The 22,393-nt window shown below is 37.3% G+C and overlaps 1 long non-coding RNA gene across 2 annotated transcripts in view; it reads left to right on the top strand.

Moving 5' to 3' along the window:
* Positions 28 to 22,393, top strand: part of LOC110397490 — a 264,908-nt gene continuing 242,542 nt past the window's right edge. For both annotated transcript variants that reach the window (XR_002437805.1, XR_002437804.1), the window contains exon 1: positions 28 to 3,738. This is a non-coding gene — a long non-coding RNA (uncharacterized LOC110397490). The remainder of the gene's footprint in view (positions 3,739 to 22,393) is intronic.

Below are 22,393 nucleotides of genomic sequence, written 5' to 3' on the forward strand. Positions count from 1 at the left end.
AGAGCCCATAGGTGATGGAATTTGGGGCTTGGAGGTATTCATGTTACCAGTATTGCTACCTTGTTTGAACCTAGAGTTCTGTAAATATGTCAAGTGCTTGGGTATTTTCTTTTACAGTCTAATTGCTGAGCTAATTCATCCTGGTAATCCTATCTTTTCAATGCTGCTGAACTATGCCATAATTTGGAGCTCTTTATTTGCCTTAGACCTTCTTAATCTTGAAAGCATGATCCCCAGTGCATCTCAATCTAATGGTATTTGCTCTTTATGTAATATCCCAGAAGACATGTTTGGCATTTAAATGTGTCAAAGCACACTATGCTTGTCTCTCTCTCTTTAATATTCTTTACTATGACATATCCTGTGATAAGGAATCCTAATATCAATGGAGTTTATCAATTTAGAAATACATTCATTCCTGATTTTTTTTGAACAATTTACCTTTTCCTAAGTTGTTAAGTATGTATTTGACATCTTAAGATTTGTACCAGAATTTTACACCAAGTTCTTCTTTCTGGTGATCGAAGAGGGAGGATATCCAGGTCAATCTGTATACTGGCTTTTATTGTTTCTTGTTGCACAGCAGTCTGAATGAGGTTATATGGCTGCATATCAGCACTGGCCTTGAGCTTAGATAGACAAATCTGTAACAAGAGGCCTGGCAGTGAGGACTCATTTTGCCTACTTTCCAGGTTCTTGATAAAGCTGTCAGGATAAGGTCTCAAGGTGGGCCTGTGAGAAACCTAGCTTCTAGGTACAATATGAGCCACTAATTACTACTTAGTGATTGTCAGTGGGGTTCCTTTGTGAATTATTTTGCATTTAGCAGGGAGAAAACTTCAAAGTCTGCACAAATGAAATTTCCTTGGCGTTTGAAGAAATTTTTGTGGCAATATGAAGTTTCTAGAAAGAGCTTTTCATCATCTTTTCAGCTGGAATTATTTTGCCTCTGCTTACTACATTATGTGAGAATTGTTGCAATAAATGCTCAGTAATTAGATTAAAATTTCTGCCCAACACTGTATGTATATTCTATAAAAAAAATTGATCTGAACTAAAAAGCACTTTAAGTCAAAATTGGGGTTTTTAAAGTAGTTTTGGCTTGGTTGAAATTACTTAAGTTATTTTGTGCAGTTCCTAACCATTGCAGTACATATAAGATGAAAACATTATATTGATGTTATGTAATCAATGATTAGGCATAAGCGATAGGGATTTGGAATGAAAGGTGTTATTCCTCTTTCCTGATAAAGGACTGACATAAGGATATACAAAATTTTGTATTCAAAATCTTGTTCTGAAATATAATAAATTATCTCTTTATTACTACATTCAGTTTGGGAATCGTTTGCCTAGTGATCAAGTGGAGTTTGCCTGGAACAACAGTAATATAAGGTACAAGCTATTGGTAATCTGTGAGGACAGGCACTGATGAACACAGCTGCAAAGAATGGTTTACTGGTATTGCTGATTGGAACTGGTCCAGTGCATATGGGACTTGTTCTAAAACATTGGTGAATTATTTTGGTTCCCATGACCAACAAATGTTGTCTTGCTGTTTTTATGATCCTGTCTGCAGTAGGGCTGATCACATTAGGGCACTGGAGAGACAGAAAATGGTTATATTTTATATTAATTTCATTCTGAAATGTGAATTTCTGACAATATGCATTTTAAATTTGATTGACTTCTCCACACAGTATTCCTCAATGTCTCTATTTCCCATGCAGATGAGAATAGGCACTAGTAATTGCTGGTGCAATTTAAGCTACTTGAACAAGATTGGAGTCAATGAGAGAATGCTGTAAATGGTGCTTGGACTTCATTGAATATTGCGACATACTGTTAGCTGTTTGCAAGACATTACTCATGATATTGCCTGATGGTCTGAGGCCTAATGAAGTTCATTTAGCAAAAAGCACTGCTTTCTTTCTCTTTTAAGGGATCTGAAACTGCGTTATAGGGTAGGATAAAACTAGAGCACCTGTCCTTTTTGTTGACCACTGAGAGGATCATCTTACTCTTTACCTTCACCAGAGTTTTTTCTTCTGCGGTATTGCTTTTGATTTAGGAGGTAGCTTCACTGAAAATAGGCAGTCACCAAGAAACTACCATTACTTCCTTCAGCTGCTACCTCAGACTTATTCAAGATGTTTCTAGTAGCTTGAAACCTGATAATGGATTGGCAAATGGAAAAGAATAATCTCTGCTTTTGTCACTTGAGGTTTCTGTTTTGCCACAGTCAGCTTCCTTGTTCTTCTTTGCCTCTCATTCTGTGTTTTCAGTTCAAAAAAAAAAACAACAAAGCAAAATCTTTGGGAGAGATCTTGCAGTATCTCATATTTAATCTTTTCCACTGAGAAAGGAGTCTACCTGGTTATGGTCATGGGATTTTTTTTTTTTTGAAATGTGTAAGCAATGGGAAGATGATAAAAATCCTCAGGGTACAGAAGAAGAGCAGAGCATCTGTTAGAGAGCATTGGTAGAGGAATTATTCCAGCTCTCTCTGTAAGGACAACATAGTACTGCTCTCCTCAGGGCAAAGTTCTGCCTAAAAGAATTTCCTGAACACTACAGTAAATCATTCATTCTTCAGGTCAGGAATTGCTGTTAATTATATTTTCTGTTGATCCTTTCCATAGCAATTACTGTTGCCACAGCAGACTTCGGTATATCACTTTTATCTATTCTTGATGCTGAAGCTTTGATTGTGGGTGCAAATAACATACATACAAAATCTGGTATGAGCTTCCTCCATCTCAGAGCTCCCTTGTCATTCTTGGCAGTTGCAGATACAGAAGTTCCTTGTATGTTCTCTTCTATTCTGTCATTTCCTCTCATGCTCCTTGTGCTCAGTCCTCCTTTTAATTTTGCTCTCTTTTGTAGCAGGAGTAGTCTACTCTGCTCATTTCATACTCAAAGAAGCAAGCATTGCTTTCTGGAAACAACAGTATTTTCCTTCAGCTACACCTCCAGCATCCCACATTACTCCTTTTTATAGTTAAGCTCACTGAATTCACATATTTGCTCTGAAGAAGCTTTCCTCAGTTTTAAACCTTCTCTCTCTCTCTGTTCAGTGATTTCCTTTCCCTAGTTTAACCCTTATTGAAGTCTCCATTAGCTTACTACTCAAATTTCATCCTCCTCGAGCTATCAGTCACTTTCAGTACTTTCAGTGCTCTTTTTTTTTTCAAAATCTTTTTGCCCCTGGTTCTGTTACACCTGCGGTCTTGATCATTTCTGTGGAAAACAAGAAAATTCTTTGTCCTTCCCGGTTTTCCATGGAGCTCTCATTAGTTAAGTTGTTCCTCTCTTCCTTGTTAGGGTATTTAGGAACACAGGGGAGAACCATGTTGCTCCCATCCAAACTGTTTATCTATCCCTGACATGCCCAGCTGAAAGTGTCTAGAGCTCAGTGTTTCAGGGAGGGATTTCACTTTTTCATCAAATGTCTTTTCTGTTTTTGGCATTAATCACGTGGACATCAGCAGCACTTCTGTGAACCTGACTTGCTTTTTGACTCAGTCCTGTCTCAGAAGCTTTGAATTTACCAAACTGTGACTAAGCAGGCACTTTCCATGTAATATGTGTAATTAATATAATACTTATTAATGTTTCCCCTGTGTTTCAGAAAGACCTCTGTAATCATCTTAAAGGAAGACTTGTTGTAGGCTGTCCAATTCTACCTCTAGTTCCTCATTTCTGTTGACAAACCAGGTTGTTAATCAATGAAAGCAGGTGAGTTTTTTCATAATTTGCTCACAGCTCCCTTAATATTACCTTTATTGAAACTGTAAGACTTTAGCTTATAGAAGATGGTTTCTTGTGCTGGGGTTTGTGTAGCGCCAGAAAGCATTAAGTCACAATTTGTATTTGAGGTTTTTTACTGCTGGAAGTTCCTCGGTATAGCATCTGCATGATCATCTTGGCAAGGTTTATACTGATGCTAAGGACACCGAGATAGCTGCACAGCTATTTTTTGCATTTTTTTCTTCTTGACTTTTGAACTATTCTCTGACATATGTAATGAAGAGAATAACTGTGTTTTTCTTGGGTGGCTTATGATCCATGCTGTCCTGTGTTAAAAGCATTTTTGAAAAGAGATTGTAGTCTTATTTGCAAAAGTTTTACAAACTTTTTACATTCCCAGGGCCTATGCCTTTATTTCTGATTATACAACACGAGTTGCTGTAATCTGCGTTGTCACCTTAAGAAGATTTTAGAAATGATTTTGGAGTGATTCGTACAGTGGTTGATATTAAAGCATGTATAACCCATTTTAAAAATGAATAATACTTATTTAATATTGTTTTAGTAACAGTAATACAATTGTTAATTTATGTGGACAATTCCTGCTAATCATTTATTATTATACTTAGAATTTCTGCTTCACTTGAAAGAGTGAATAATCTTTTCCGTTGCTCTGATCTGCTGTACTGTTTCAGAGAAAAGCCTTTATAAAAATGTATTTTACCTATAGTTTTCATCAAGCAGATAACTTTTAAACATCCTACATCATTTTAACGCTTGCACTCTCTATACAACGGCATTGTAAAGAACATGAAAATGAGTAAAATATCTTGAAACATACTTAATTTCTTTATTTTTGTTCATACTTGTGTGTGAATTTTCTAAATATTGTTCTGTTAGCAATACTGATGAAATTCATGTTACAGAATTCATCTCTGCAGTAGATATGCTGTGACTAGATAATGTGCCTTTTGGCAAAGGGACGAGGCTTATCTTGATTTGCTTAGCTTTGATAGTATGCACTGTTCACCGACAGTAAGAATGCATTGGTACAAGTGTTACAAATACATGTGCATGGGATTGAGGTGCAGTTCGGTGTGGTTCTGAAATGTCATATGTTCCTGAGGTTAATCCTCTTTTTTTCTTGCTCATTGGACTATCAGTTTATATATTGGCTCCTTCTGATGCTTGATCACACAAAATACATCGTAAAAAGGAAATGGAAAAAAGAGATTTCTTTTTAAAATTAACTTCTTTGATACTTTTGAATTTATTTCCTAAATCTTACCATATCTGTTTTCAGCTTATATAAGCAAAAGGGCTGTAAGTTTCAACTGGTCTGTTTGAATAGTGTAAGAATGTTTTTTCTTTAGAAAAAAAAAAGCCACCTGCTTTTGAATGGAGCATAATGTCAAGCCTGTTACAGCACCTGAAAAGACAGTTTACAGAGTAACTATATTGTTGAGTTTTTTTGGTGGTTGTTTTTGGTCAATCATAAACAAGTGGAAAGGCATTTGGGTGATGGAAGTTCCTTTTTTGGAACATAAAGGTCTTAGGAACTGTCAGGGAATGACACATTCCATTAACATGTGAATAGTGCTCCTTTTTGTTTAACTGTCTTATCCTAGGTAATATGTCAGTCTTCTTCCTTAAGGTTAGGAGAGAATATTACATAAATTCAGAGAGCATTCTCTAATCTTATTCAAACATTAGTATCATCTATGGAACTTGTTTTCTGGTAGATGCACTCACTGCCTGTTAGGGAAGGATTGATGATTTAGTTGTATTTCATGTGTCATAGATGATCAACCTCCACTAAGTGTTGGCTGCAGGAGGAAGAAGATTAAACTATTTGAATGTTGAATGATCAGTCACTTGGTTTTCAAGGTCATTGTTGCATACAGTTGCCTTGAAATAACTTAAAGTGGTTACTTCTTTATTTGCTATATTTGGTTTTCTTTTTCCCACAAAAGAAAGATAATTTGAGAGAATTTTATTGGCAAAGTAGGACATTATTGAGATTAACTGGTGAATATTAATAAACATGTCTACTGCCTGATGATTGAAAGTAAAGTGTTAAGTGTTTGATTCTTAGCTGCACTGAACTCAGCTTGAGTCACTCAAGTAGCGATTATGAGTGAAATAGAAGGAAAAATAAGAAAGGGGATATTTGCAGTCATTACGCCAGTAAATGAAACAGGTGGATTTACAGGCTGGTATTGAAATGTTTAGTTCTGTTTCTGCATAACTGGAAGATTCAGCTTGTTTCCTTCTCAGAGCACAACGTATCTGCAGTAAGTTAAAATGCAGCCCTGGTACGAGGGCACTGACTCCTAACTTTTCACTCTACGTGTAGTTAAAGTAGCTGAGGAATTATCCTGGAGGGAGGAAGGAAAAGGCCTCCATTTCCCTGATTATGAAGATCTTGTGTTCTTGACCACATAGAGAGGAAGAAAAACTGCAGCTTCTCTACTGCTTATGAATAGAATTGGAATCAGAGGGGGTTTGCAGCAACTCCTTATTGCGTATAAAAATGGGGAGTTTAGCTCCCATTTCCACAGTGCCTACTCAGGGCACTGCAGTCAGTCCTCAGCATGGTGGAGGGATGGGTAAGTTTCACCTTGGTAGTTTTAAGGTCAGCATCTGGTGTCTATGATTACATTTGCAATTCAAGTTATTCTATTTTCTGCATTTTAACTTTCATTCAACTGAATTTAGTGCTTGTGAAAGATCTTGGATTGTTATTTCTGGAGACTGATAGATTTCATTTATCCATGTAACAGGTACACTTTAGCAGCAATGCAGTCCTCTCCCTTTCCAACATTACCCCTTCCCAAGTTCCTGATGAGGAGGGAACAACTTGCAGAAGTGGAAGTAATGTTCAGTTTTCAAGTAGCTATGGCAGTACTAATGAGTAGCTGGATTTGGACAAACTTAGCAAAAATCCATACCTATACGTATTATACAGTACCAGGGAATGAATGATGGTGAACATTACCTGGTAAAATGAATATTTTTCAAATGTTCTACTTGAAAACTGTAGTAATACTAATAGGTGAGATAGATATCAATCTGTTTAAACATCGCTTTGTGAATGGAAGAAAAGTAGTGTATCTCATGGTAGTGGGGAAAAAAAGTACATGGGGGAATGTTTCTTACAGGTTTTCATAAATAATCTTAGCACTTAATGCAGTGCTGTCACTGTCCTCTTCTGTCATCGATTACAGATTAATTTCATTCAGTTATAGATAAATATTAGAATAGTAACTGGATTATGAGAACAGTGTAAGTATCTTAATTATTATAGTTGTAAAGTTTGTACATACAGAATCAGAAAGTTTTTTCCTAATAGAGCAATAGGACAATACAGTGACACTGCCTAAGTAAGATGATTTTGTATATATATGCAGTACTGATGTACAGGAAAGATTAGTGTTGTGGAACCTCAGGTAAGCAACTGTGAACTTGAAGATGGAATTGGCGATTCTCATTAGAATCTGTGTCAAATTAAGGACAGACAGTTGAGTGCAGTGTGTTATTTTTGTGCGGAAGTCTGAACACCCAGTCTGAAATACTAATTGCTGTGTACATTCTTAAGTCATTCCAGCTGACTGAGATTTAGATAAATGTCGGTGATATCAATAGAGTATTCTCTCTTCAGGTTTCTAGGGCGGAGCATGGTACAAAGGAAGGTTCATTGGGCTAAAGAGAAAGTGAACATAGTGTGCACCTTTAAATTAAGAAATGCAGGTGAAAGCTGAATCTTCGTTATTTCTTATTAATTCAAGAAATTATAAGCAAGATATTTTACGAAGTACCTTGTAGTTGTTGGAGTAGGTCTAAGATAAGAATTCTTAACTCTGTGCTCCTTAAGAAATAACAGTTCATTTCCTAGAGGTGTGGTACAGCATTCCTTTTCCTCACTGTATTCACACTTAAGGTTAACACATTGTCAACGGTTTACGGGCGTTAGGCCTGATTCCGTAACGAAGGGGACTGGGGACCCACGGGCCCATGTCCCAGGAAAAGGGGAAAGGGGAAAAGCATAGGGAGATGGCCCTGAGAGCAAAGAACAGCAGCAACAATCTGAGGAGAAACAAACTAATTTACTAAATAAAATATCGGAATGCAAAACAATACACTAAATACAATATAATTACAATTTAAGCTGATAAATCCAATACAGAGAGAGAGAATGTCCAAAAATCAAGGTAGGCCTTACTCTACTACCGACGATAAGACGGCTGGAGAGCGAGGTGCTGCCAAGACGAGAGATGGCGGAAAAAGGGACGAGGTCTCGTGATCCGCAAGTTTTTATACTGCGAGGTTTTATCTTTTCCCTCCAGCTGGAAAATGGTAACAGAGGAGCAAAGTACCGTGGGGACTGTAGTAGTCCTTCCTCTTCTGAGGACCAGGTACATTCACTACATGATGTTATGATGTGGAATACCAATAACCAAAAATCTTAAAACCATGACACACATACACTGGAAAAAAAAAATGCACTTTTCCTTGTAGCTTTATATGTGTACATAATCTTTCAAAGAGATTATTAATTTTAAATGTCTTGCATATTTGGTGGATTAACTTATCTTTTAACTAGAGGAATGCCATATCCTTCAGACATATTTTTAATGAATTGGAATACTGTTGCTATTTAATTGTGCAAGATTCAAACAGGGGTTAGGCTTTAGACTTCACTGAGAGGTAAGCATGAGATAATTATTAACTTCTATGCCTGTGTTGTAATACCAGACCCTTTTAGTCTTCTCAAGAGGAATTTTGGGAATCTTAAGGTACCTGAGTTTTGAAAGCTGATAGTTTTATAAAGTTGAGAACTTTCTAGTTAATGAAATTCTATGGAGATCATAATTTTAAATTGGTGAGCCATCTGTAAATCTCACTTTCAGACTCAGTGTATGAATTTAAAATATAAAGTGCTTGTCTTAGTCAAATGAATGTTAACTGCACTGGAATCTTGAAGCTTTGAGTGTGAAATATAAGCTAAGCTAGGAATAAAAAAGCTGAGTTTCTTCTATATTTGATGTTAGTGAGACTAGTGCTAGACCACTGTTTCCAGATTCTGTTTTTAGCCCAGAATTTTAGGAGACTTATGGGAAAGTTCAGTAAGATTTCAGGGAAAAACTGCAAGAGTGAACTTTTCTGGGAAGAAAAGGTATGATGTATAGGAGGACTTAAAAGATAAGTTGCTGATGAAGATAAAGAGATTGAGTATTGCCTTCAAATATGTTTGTGGGGGTGAGGCCTCCAACAGCAAGTAGTTCTTCAGGACATGTGAAACTAAAGGTCCAGTTGTTTCAAGTTGCAGTGAGACAAATTCAAATTACAATTAAATGCATGTATTTACCTTAAAGTGTTTAGTGTTGGAAAGCTTTTTCAGGGTGGGGTGAAGACTGTAAATTTAGTTGGTTATTTGATGTCTGTAAACTTAAGACTGGATGTCTTTTCCAAGGGAAGCTGAAGATCAAACATAGGTTTATGAACTATATAAAGGTTAGCATAGGCTTTTTGGCTTGTATTATGCAGGAAGCGGTCCTAAATTTAGCAAATTGCAAGTTACTGCAGGTGAAATTATTGGTAAACTACTGCTTGGCACTTAGAGGTATAAAAGGTGATACTGGAAAATGCTAATTCCCCTTGTTCCATTATCAGCATGCTAAGACTGTGTAAACAACTCTCCTGTGGTGTGTGTGAAACACTAATTGTTCTGTTACGGGAACCCAATTTTCCCTTATTTTTAACTATCCATTGTGGCATTTCACTCATGGCAGGGAGAAATCCTCAAACCCCTAAAATGAGTAGGGAGACATAAATGATTATTCACAGCAGGAAAAAAATCATTTACTGATCCCTGGCTTTTGCATTATGTACAGTACTAAGCCAGAGAGAAAGCAAACACAAACAAAAAGCCTTCTTCCTGCCAAGTCTCTGAACACTATTACAGCTAAACTATCCAGGAAACTATGAGAGTTGAGATGGTCTTTTCCAGGTTCCACAAATCCCTGTTTTAATAGCATGAAAGTGGCATGTAGGCTTGAACTTAAAAGCTGTTCCTTGGTATTACTTGAATAAACTGTTATTTATCAAATTTTGATTTCTGTCAGCGCTGCTATTGCCTAAATACATAAGAATGGAGAAGACTATTAAATGATTTCTATTACTCTTCCTTTGCTTTGTCTAAGTGGAGAATGTTGTAAATGATGTTAAAATATCCAGATTTCATGGTTTTGTATGGGTGATATACAAGCAGTGAAGACTGCACCTCGAATATTGCGTGTGGTTTGAAACATCTAACCTACAAAAAGGTGATACCGAGAAATCCGACAGAGTAACTTGACATGCCAATGAGTTAGGTCAAGCAGGTATTCCCTTTGTTACAGCACTGGGTGCATGGGGGATCACTCCACCAAGGATACACACCAAGAAAAGCAGGACTACACATCTGTAGGCACAACGTGTATGTATTCATCACATTTCCAATATATTGGTTGCATGTGCATCAGATGTCTTGCCTTTCTAAGCATGCATCCTAGAATGTGGAGAGGGCCCATCTGGTCATTGCTGGATGAAGGCTACTAGTCATCATTGCGCAACCTGTAGTGGGTTGCATTGTGTCACAACAGCAGATCTGCCTCCTTATCTTCATGGGATCCTGCCACACATTGAGTTGCAAACAGCAGCTCTACATAGTTGTCTTCCATGGACCTCACATTCGTACAGTTTTTGTTCCTTCCTGAAGTTGTCTGTTTGCACAAGCTATAAGGCCTAGTTTAAACAAGGCTATACATTGTTTCCTTGATTTAAAGGATATTGAATTTCTCTAGCATTTGCGGAGAAGGGCAGTAAAGCTAGTGAAGGGACTAGAAAATGAGAGTTATGAGGAGTGGCTGAGGGAATTGGGGTTGGAGAAGAGGAGGCTGAGGGGGAGATCTGATCACCCTCTACAACAACGTGAAGGGAAGCAAAGGAAGCTGAAGAAAGGAGTGCTGGTCTCTTTTCTCAGGTGACTATTTATAGGACACAATTAAACAGTCTTGAGTTTTCTATGAAGGTTTGGATTGGAGAATAGGAAAAAAATACTCATGGAGAACGTGGCCAAGCATTGGAACGCACTGCCCAGGGGAAGCGATGGGATACCTGTCCCTGGAGGTGTATAAAACACGTGTGGATGTGGCGGTAGGGGTCTTGGTTTAGTGAAGGGACTCAATAGGTCAGGTTGATGTTTGCACTTGATATTGAAGCTCTTTTCCAACCTAGATGATTCTAAGATTCTATATGGGTATAATTTGATAGATTTGGGCAGTTAACCCTGCGCGTCTTCATCAGTTAATAAAACATTCAACCTTAATAGGACGTCCTATTCCATGGAAGTAAAGCTTAGTCAATCTTGCTTATGCGACTGCACTTAATAGCTGTCAACAGTAAAGAATGCTAGGCGTGGTATTGCACTATAAGCAAATCATTTTTTCTCTATTAATTCTAATTACTGTGTGACCAGATTCCTCTTTGAAAACAGGGTTTTATTTTTAACAGCAGAAAAATGAATTCCATTAGATCCAAGCAACCCGTAAATACCCATGAACAGTAACTGCTAATGTCAACCCCCACAAAGAAAATTGCTGAGTTGTGTTATGAGACTAATGGACACATTCAGCTGACATCAGGATTGCTTAGAGAACAAATGTCAGAAAGAATAAATTTGCATTGATTACAATTAGTGTTAAACTGATATCCTGGGAACTGTAATCTTAATTATAAAGCCAGTTTAGGAAATACTGAAGTACATGCTTAAAACCTTCATTGATTTAGGTCCTTTTTACTGAAATGCATACAGTGGGCTGGGAGCATCCCTGGTATATTCTGCAAAAGTGCATAACTGCAGGGCTCAAATTCTTATTTCTTTTGGTATTAGAAGAGAAACCGTAATTCATTTTGCAATTATTCAATCTAGGGCTGCAATTCAAGCTGGCTGTCTGTACATCTGTCATGGTTTTATGATTTTCGTTATTGATATTCCATATCATAATAGTGTCCTGGGAGTTAAAGAGTTAATGCTCCAGTTTTGTGGATTGTCGATAGAAGAGAAGAACTGCATACTGTGGAGGACTTTGTGGTGTTCTGTTTCCATTTTCCATTCAGAGGGAAAGATAAAACTGTTGGCATATCATGAGATGTCCTAGCCATCTTGCCTTCAGCACTAGAGTAAGGCCTTTGGTTTTTGGACACTCTCTTGTTTTATTTGATTTATTAGCTTCAGTTCCTATTATATAGTATTATATTGTGTTACCTTGCATTGCAATATCTTAGCAGAATATTAGCTTTCCTCCTCAGATTGTTGCCACTATTTTGTTTCTAGGCCCATCTCCCTACCCTTTCCCCTTCTCCCCTTTCCCCTTTCACGGGGCATGGGTCCGTGGGTCTCCCCACCCCATTAGTCATGGAACCGGGCCGAACCAGCTCATAAACTGCTGACAAAAAACAGCAATATCAGGTTAGGAATTGTATGTTCTAAAAATATTTAGATACATAGGTATATACATATATACAAATATATATTTATACAGAGATGTAAATGTATACTGGTTTTCTTCAGCAGAGGGCAAGAACTTAAAATCAGAGAAAATATCCAGGAGGATATCCTTTTTCAGTCTTTATTTTTCTAGCTGCACGTTGCTCACCATCAGGATTTCAATGTGGATACTAATAGGCAGTTGCAGTGCATGTGTAGTGCTGAAATCTTGATTTGGTGGGCAGTGGTAGTTGTTTAATGCTTGTTTGTTTTTTTTTAAGTTCAGATACAATGCTATCTCTGTGTTTTTCTTCAATCTTGCACCTTCCTATCTTCTGTATCCTTATTTCCTATTTCTGATGTGGATGATAAGAATCCTGAATTTGTATATTTATGTTGAGGACACTCTCCATACAGTCTGAGGTTGTATGGATACGTTACTGAGGGACGAATGGCCACTGTCTATCCAAACAAACACTGATCTTAGTCTTAATGGTCAATTTATATCAAATACTTGCTGAATTACTTCACTTGACCTTTTAAAGTAAAATGCCAATTAAAATGTATAAAGCTCATTTATTTACATCTAAGACTGGGTTTTAAAGGCATTTTCATGTTGTTTTCTGCTTGTAACTGAAACATCTCTGAATGGAGTTAAGATCAGAGGCCATCCCAATGTTTTTCGTTTTCTATTGATGCCTTGAGTTTTTTTTTCTTGGAGTTTCTTTAACATTCTGTGGTATGATAGCTTTCCTGATAACAATTTTTCATCCTCAGCAATCGACTTCTTTTGATGACCCCGGCCCCTTGTGAATATGGAATTAATGAGCACATTTACTTCCATTCATACCTCTGCTGTCAGCACATTTTTGCCATCTCTCTGAAGCTAATCTGTCTTCTTCACAGTTTCTTTTTAATGTACTTGGGGAGAAATTTTATCTCAGCTTCTTGTAGAGTTTATGTCCGTTTTCCATATTTGACTTATCTTTCCTCATTTCAAGTTCTACCTGTATCATATTATATCTGATATATGCTGTCATCTCATTCTTGATTACATTATGCAGGTTTGATTTCATTCAGGCTGGGATCCTGTTTCCTTTCTCACAAATTCAACCAAATGAAATTCAGAAAGACTGAACATACTATACAAAAATACATATGAACAAATGTTTTTCCTACAAATTTTTTTCACAAATTTCTCACCTAGATTATGGTAACTAAAAATAAATTAGTGATATAAAGGAAACTTTTCATAATTGTGTCTCACTGACTAAACTGTCTGTATGTGGCATGCAAATGATAATTTTATTTTGTTACTGAATGTATAAAAAACAGGGAAAAACTGCTTCAATTGGTATGATCAATGAGTTGCTTAATTTTAACTACTGTAATATCGTTGATTTCCAAAATATAATTGTATACATATGTTGATCCAAGTTTGGTCAACATGTCTATGCAAGACACTGAAGTTCCCAGGTACCTTGAAAAATACCTTTTGAGGTAAGATGACATTGAAAAGTAGTTTTTTTTTCTTGGACAGATGAAGGGAGTGAAAGGATCTCGCTGCTAAGAACAGAACTTTGCTTGTCTATGAACATCCTGTTGTATCTTGTATGATTTGATTACACTGCAGATGAACAACATGACTTTCTATTGCTGATCAGAACCCAAGTGGAGTTTGTTCAGTGTGGCTGTACGTGCAATCAGTAACGTTTTGTCTGCAAGTGGATCTTTGACTCCAAAAATAGCAATATACAGCACTTACTGGAATGTGTGAAGATTTTGCTGCTTTTACTTAGTGTCTGCATTTCAGCTGCATCTTTGCTTGGATTTCTGTGAGAATCTGAAAGGTGGTACTCTTATATGTAGAACAAACTGGTGCTGCTTTATACAACAGTGACATGTTCAGGCTGCACAAAATAAAAGGAAAAATAAACAGAAAAAACAACCCTACATCCAGTAAGACCTCCCAAACCAGTGCACTCTGTCATATATATGCTATAATGCCACACTTCTTCAGTTGTGCTCTGGCATGGGACAAACTAGATAATTCCATTGGACTGATACTGGAAAACACTTAAGAGAAATGAAAACTGGCTTTGAGTCATAGAAATCAGTCATGCTATCTTGCGTTGAACATTCATTTGATAAATTTCAATTATAATGTTAGCAATTATAATGCTAGCAGTCAGTGCTAATAGTATACAGATGGTTTGGTTGTTGCTGAGTGATGAATGCATATTACTAGCTGTCCCTTTAAGTTTCTTGACTTCCATTCTTCCTTTATCTGTGCTGGCTGAAACTTAGTAGAACTTCAGAAGTGTCAGCACAGGGCACACTTTCAAGTCACTTCCACCTTAGCATTTTCATGGAAGAAGAAAATAAATAGGTTGAATCTTTTAACAAGTCAATTATTCAGATACTGAAAGTTTCCTCGTAATTTTGACAATTGCTTAATATCCATGTCATTGTAAGAACACTAAAAACATAAGAATATTCGGATAATGAAGCAAAAGAAATTCAGCAGGCAAGATTTCTGTCTAGTCTCCCTTCTAAAAGATGAGGCATACTGATTTGTTTATCCACCTTCTAAACTGAAAATGAGCTTAAAGATAAATATGAGAAAAAATCCTGTTACTGGAACATCGGTGTACTCAGATCTGGATATTCCAAATGGAGCCTTCAGTTTGACAGAGAAACTTCTTTGAGAGGAAAAATATTCAAAGACAATAAAAGATAAATCACTAACTTCAGTTAATATTGACAGTTGACAATATCTGTTTACCTAAACTGGGAACAAAATGAGTGAGATTGGAAGAGGCCACCTGTTATAGGACTCACTTGTTGGTAGACTGAGAGGAAACAGAGGGAACCCAGATTGTCTTTCTAGTTCAGATGTGTCCCATTTAAAGAGTAATAGGTGTTTCAACCTGGATTATATGTGGATTTTCTTTGCTGTTACTCATACTTTGTTTGGATTTTTTGAGCTTCATTTCTGAAGTAGGAAAAATATTTTCCTCAGAAAATCACCAGAATGGTGAAGGGAAGTTCTGCTTAAATAGGTTTTTAGCTTTTCTTATGGACTTCACTTTCATACACCTTAGATAATGAGAAGTGATTGCCTATGTTTGAAAAGTAATGTTCTATTTAAATTTTGCATACTAATTTAATGTTATGTTCTTCTACACATTGCACATTTTCACATTTCTTTATGCCAGTCAGTAGAACCACTGTGCAGTAGTTGATAAACAGTGAAATTCAACAAACTCGTTCTCTTGACTCAAGGGGAAGACCAACTTCATCTGCTGTAGCTTACAGACTCAAAACTGCATGTAAGAGATGAATAAAATGCATTAAAATGAATTAGATGAGTTAATGCTATGCTAGATAAAACTAGAAAAAGTTAAGAACAAGGCAAGAAAGAAGATTTCTTGAGCTCAAGAAAGCAAGTGATCAGCAGTTAAAGCAAAGATCAACAAAACTCAATTATCTAGGTTTCAAGACCAACAAGTAGGAGTACAGGCAGAGTTTTTGAAGGATTAGTTTCTAGACTCTGCATGGTTTGGAACATGATCAGGTTCTGAAGGTAAACTGAGAAACGAGTAGATGCAAAGGGCAATTCTTAATGCTGTAATGCAGCCTATACAAGGGGTAGTCTGACTTGACAGAAATAGTACTTAAAAAGCTATTATGGCTTCTGAGGAGTTTTCCCCTTCTTCTCAGTAACAGGAATTTTGCACACTTTATAACTCAGCTTTCTCATTCAGTGTATTTTTTCCTACTTTGGTAGTATGAATTTGGAGTGTTCTCCTAAAATGACACTAATACATAAGAAAGGTTGAAAATGATTAAGAGTAATGGTCTTTTATCTTTCATACGCTGTCATCCTAACACAAATGTACTGGAATTATGGCAGCTTTTTTGTTGAGAGAAGATACTGCCAGTCTCTTTGAGAATTTCAGAACATTACAAATGATAGATTTCACAAGTAATCACAGCTGCCTTGCCCTTCCTAGAACTTACTAACAACTATTTCAACATAGTACATGTAGCTCTGTATGTTTTTCAGTAGGAAGTGAAGTTTAAAATAGTTGAATTAGAGATACGGTGTGGGCTTTAATTCCAATTGCATCATTAGTCCCACGTACATTATTCAATATACTTCAGTTGTCGTGTATATACTGCAAAACCTAAAGTGTGCAAGGAACAGATCTGGCCATTAAATTTACATAACATGTAGTGATGTTGCTGTAGACTGTGCACATGGAGGAAAAACAAAGCATACACTTAAGAGAACTATATACAAATGCAAAGAAACACTAGATTAAGCACAAGGAATGTATTGCAAGAACTAGGGAGGAAAATCTTTTTCTCCATTTTAGGTGAGGTTTATTTCAGATAACTGAGCTGAAGAGCGTGAAAAGCTGAACTGCCAGCTCTGAGTTATATCATGTTTATGGTAGGAAGAACATAAGAAGCATTAAGACATTATTTGAGGTTGATTAGACACATCAACAAAATGGAGAAGTGTGCAAAACCCATGAGTGCAAACATATAATATGGCAAGTGCTATGTTATTAGATAAAACAATAAATCATATCTGCATCCTGGCTACTAATACTGTACTTGTTTTCCATTTGCAATGCTGTGGCTTAAGGACATTAAGACTTATATTTTAAAGAGTGTTAAGCTGGATACAACTGGAAGTCAAGCATTAAATACTACTTACGCCATATTTTTAAAAAAGAGGAATTAAATAGTAATGACTTAGTTCAGAAATTTGAGTCCCAAAAAATCAAGAGATTTCTCCTGAATAGGTGTGAAGCAAAGTGATTGGACTTGCTTGGTCCAGTACCAGCACTTTTTTCCTGCATGTGTTTACTGAAGGGCAAGGGGACATAGTGAAATATCCTTACCTTTTAAGTTTAATATGATACATTTTGTCATGGTTTTATGATTCTTGGTTATTGGTATTCCACATCATAACGTTATGTAGTGTATGTACCTGGTTCTCAGAAGTGAAGGACTACTACATTGCCCACGGTACTTTGCTCCTCTGTTACCATTTCCGGCCAGAGGGAAAAGATAAGAACTTGCAGATCACGGGACATCGTCCCCTTTTTCCGCCCGTCTCTCGTCCTGGCAGCACCTCACTCCCCAGACGTCTTATCGTCGGTAGTAGAGTAAGGCCTACCTTGATTTTTGGACATTCTCTCTCTGTGTTGGATTTATCAGCTTAAATTGTAATTATATTGTATTGTAGTGTGTTGTTTTGCATTCCGGTATCTTATTTAGTAAATTAGTTTGTTTCTCCTCAGATTGTTGCTGCTGTTCTTTGCTCTCAGGCCCATCTCCCTACCCTCTTTTCCCTTTCCTGGGGTGTGGGTCTGTGGGTCCCCCATCCCCTTCGTCATGGAACCAGGCCGAATGCCCTTAAACCTTTGACACATTTCTAGAACTTATACCCAATCTATGGGACTATGAGCTAGATAAATGGAAATTAAAATTCAGACTAAGGGTCCCAGTACGCGTTGTCAACATCAAAGAGAAATGGACAGGCAGAGAGCAACTATAAAGGTGCCCAAAATTATTTAAAAGAGAAAAAATTAAGGGCAGAAATAAAGCTACTCTGAAGGGCAGATGCTGGAAATCTGATGGGTAAGATAGAAAAAAAAATATATCATCTTTTGTTATGGAAATCTCTGCCAATATTCAGTAAGAAATCTCCCTTCTCTTTTCATCCTGCATGAGCCAAGAAAACTTCCTACTCTGCTATGCAGTATAATCCAAATTATGTTATGCTCTACTGGCATTTCCTTTAGGTTATATAAACTTCAGATAAATACAGAACACTGTGGGATTTATATGAAAATTCTATCTTACATGGATTTTTTTGTGTGCTGGTGACAACTTATCTGAAAAGTGTTCTTTTGCAAACAGCAAACCCTAATCTGAACAGTAAGTGCTGCTGTTCCTCTCTGATAGCAAACTAGATGTTTACAAGGAATGAATAATTTAACACAGAGCAAGCTCACAGCAAGAAAGCTTGTTCCTCATGAAATTTTTTTATCTAATATTTTCTTTGGAGTACGGATTGTATGCTGATGCCCTGGTGTCTAGGAAGCCTTTCTGGTGTTTGAGCACTTGAATAGATGAGTGGACTGTGGGCTGGATTGAGAACTGGCAGAGCTCGGAGTTGTGATCATTGGCACAGAGTCCAGCTGGAGACGTGTAGCTAGTGGTGATCCCCAGCGGTGGGTACTCTGTCCGGTCTTGTTCAGTATCTCCAGACGGAGGGACGGAGTGCACCCTCAGTAAGTTAGCTGGGAGGAGTGGCTGACACATTAGAAGGCTGTGCTGTCAGTTAGTGAGACCTGGACAGGCTGGAGAGGAGCCTTATAAGGTTCTATATGGGTAAGTGCAGAGTCCTGTGTCTGAGGAGGAATAGCTGCGTTCATCAGTACAAGTTTGGGGTTGACCTGCTATATAGAGTCTTCTGATGGCCAACAGGTTGGCAGTGAGCTGGCAGTGTGCCCTTGTGGCCAAGAAGGCCAGTGGTATCCTGGGATGTATTAAAAAGAATGTGACCAACAGGTCAAGGAAGGTTATCTTTCCTCTCTACTCTGCCTTGATGAGGCCATATCTGGAATAATGTGTACAGTTCTGGGCTCCTCAGTTCTTGACAGATCTCCTAGATAGAGTCATGTGGAGAGCTGCAAAGATGATTAAAGGCCTGGAGCATCTCCCTTCTGAGGAAAGGCTGAGAGATCTGGGGCTGTTCAGCCTGGAGAGGAGAAGACTGAGGGAAGACTTTATCAGTGCTTATAAATTTAAAGAATGGAGCCAGCCTCTTTTCAGTGGTGCACAGAACCAGGACAAGGGGCAATGGGCACAAACTGGAACATAGGCAGTTCCATACAAACATGGAAAAAACTTCTTTCCTTTGAGGGTGACAGCACTGGAATAGGTTGCCCTGAGAGGCTGTGGATTCTCCACCTCTGGAGATACTCAGAACCCTCCTGGATGCTTTCCTGTGCAGCCTGCTCTAGGGAACCTGCTTTACTGGGGGGGTTGGACTGGTAGATATTCAGAGGCCCCTCCCAACCCCTTTGATTCTGCGATTCTGCATGGATTCTTACCTTGAACTGAAGTTATATAATTCAATTCATTCAATTCAAAAATAATTTGAGACTGAACTCTCTAGACTGACAAGGCTGTGACTTGTCTATAGGAGTTCAGCAGATATTTTGCCAATAGTCTGAGCACTTATTTCAACATTCATCTCTAAAATGTAGTCTAGTAGAAAAAGAAAATGAAATCTGAACCTCCATTTTCTCCTCAATCTTTTCACAATGGTCATAGTGTTGTGACAAGAAGATTTGGACTCCAGGATGCAGGTGCTGTTATATTGTTAAATAAGTCCTTTTTTCTGCTTCTCCTACTGTGGCAGACCGTTCATGTTTGCGTTTTTCCCATTTGTTTTTAGGCAGCAGAAACACAATTCACAAAAGTATAATGTAAATGTACAGTTTAGTTAATATGGAAATAATAATTTTCAGGTGAATGCAATTGGAATATAAAATGAGACCCACTGCAATATGCAGGAGACAACTTTGTCAGATAATGAAAAAAATACTGTGTTTTGGACAGGTAAATATTCCTGCTGGGGTGGAGTAAGATGATCAGGTAAAATTTACAGAAGGGATTTCTGCTAAAGTTGATGAAAAGGTTGTTTTCTAGATTTTCATTATTCCTGTATTTACTTAATGAACAACACTTACGTTCCTGCTTTTCTTAATATTACTCCTTAAAAGAGTAGTAGCTCTTCTAGGATGAAAGTTTGTAGCAAGACAGTTAATTACAATGTGCATTTTCTCTGGAAAGAGCAGTATAATTCGTTTACTGTGTAAGGGAAGTCTATTCATGAATTTGTGGCTATGTTGTATTCCGAACTTTGCTTCTCCCTTTCATCTCAGCTGAGATCCTTTAGCTTGATTGAACTACAGGTGCGTTGCTCCCATTTGCCCAGTAGTGGGGTTGTTAATGGTGTTCAAGGCTTTCCTTGTGAGAAAGAAAGAGGTTTGTCTGTTAACAGCGGACTGGCTCATACAGTAACTTCCTACTACAAATCACTGTTTTGCTAGCTGGGTCTGAGGTACTCCTTGTTTCATCACTGGAATATTGTTTTGGATAAGTTGTTGCAAGGAAGAAGAGGAACAGAGGATACACTGTTTCGACTGAAAACTATTACCCATACTAGGAGAGTTGTAACTAAGGCTAAGTGAACTAAAAAATATATAGTGTAATCTCATGAGACTTGGAAAAGCAGTGTCCATGCTCAGGCACAGCTAGGGTTGATATCGAGAGAGTGCAGCAGCTACTGACTACCAAGCTCAGGAAGGACTCCAGAGTCACTGCATCTAACCTGCTGTTATGAGAATTGTTTGTACTTATAATCATTCAAACAAGTGAATGCTTGGCCACATTAAGTATTTTGGATTTATACACATCTTTTAAAAAGTCTAACTTTGATTCCAGTTATCTCTGGCAAGTTTATTCTGACCTGGCTTCAGCAGTGAATATGCATATTATTAAGATCATCATTGATTTTATTTAAATCAATTTGCATTATTGTTACTGTAAGAGTATGTATGGGCATAGGGACTTTAAGTTTGGCTCATTTTATGTTTAAGAGGCATCAAAAGACTTTCTACTTCCCCCTGTGTGAAATGTTTCTGTATTCATTTGGGGGGATTCAGGAAAAAAAAAGTTGATTTTTTTTCTTCCTAGAAATTCATGAGAAAAATATATTCAGCGTTCCCAGAACCTTCCTGAGATGATTCTGTGCTGCTTGTTTTTGAAGTTGGAAGCAATGGAAGTTTACTATTAACTGAACTTAATGCTGACTTGGGAACATTTTGCACACCTTTGAGATGACTCTTCCATCTTAAAAACAAATGTTAGCTGTTACGGTGTTGTTCCTTAAAATATTCATAAATAAGAATTAAGATCCTAAACAATGAACTGTTTGCCCAGTGGAACTCCTAGCATTAAATGTGTGCATGAGAGAGAGAATGGTGGGCAATGTAATTCTTTTATTTCACTGTGGTAAAAGAATATTTCTTCAATTATGTTTTGTTGGCATATTCTGATATATATGTAAATTTCTGTTATTATGTTCATATTTTATCTTTATCTCTGATAGCATCGTGTTCGAGTTCTCAAATGAGCAACCTTTAAGAACTGAACTCTAAAGGCCAGGTTAAATTTTCCTCCTTTCCATTTTATTCCTCTTCTCCTCCCTCTTACAGCTTCTCCCAGATAGATTAAGTAGAGGTCATAGGGTGAATATTCATTCTTACTGTTGCAGACCTTCATGTTTGAAGGCCATTACCATATCAGCCTACAAGATTTGTGAGGTGCTTGAGAGGCATGCTTTCTAGATATATCTAGAAAATTTTCTAATAATTTATTAGCAAGTTAATACTTCAAATACACAGAACCTTTCCAGACACAAAGTGTATTATTTCATATGAATTTTTAGTATATATCACACTGTATTTCACTTTCTTCCTTTTCCTTTCTATAAGGTCAATAACTGTAATTCTAAACAGATTTAATGATGGAGATCTAAATGTAAAGTAACTGTTAAAATGTTTCTAGTATGTTTCTAGACGCATTTTCTTTTTTGACTGGATATGCTGACTGTAGCCAGCTATGCTGGGACTGTGACAAAGTTACAGTTCTGTATCATTCTCCTCCCATGATATCCTTATTATGGTTGTTTGTGATTATCCCTTTGTCTTTAACTTAAGAATCTATTATGATATTGTTTTGACAATGAGTGGCAGTTTGTGTAGAAAGCTGAGGATCTTAATCCTTGCTGAAATGATCTTATAGTTGAGATGACTTGCTGTCTTAGAGTATAACGTATAAAATGACTCAAGTCAAGTGATTGTTATAACCTGGATGAGGAAAAAAAGAGCAGGAGTTCTACGTTACAGGAGAGAGGAATAAAAGAGAGATTTTTCCACTTCCAGGATTCATGTTATTGGGAGGGTTAGAAGGTAAAATTCTCCCTCTGCGTCAGGCTCTGTTCTGTGCTGCTGCTGG

This window comes from Numida meleagris, chromosome 4 (genome assembly GCF_002078875.1).
Source record: "Numida meleagris isolate 19003 breed g44 Domestic line chromosome 4, NumMel1.0, whole genome shotgun sequence".
Classification (NCBI taxonomy): Eukaryota; Metazoa; Chordata; class Aves; order Galliformes; family Numididae; genus Numida; species Numida meleagris.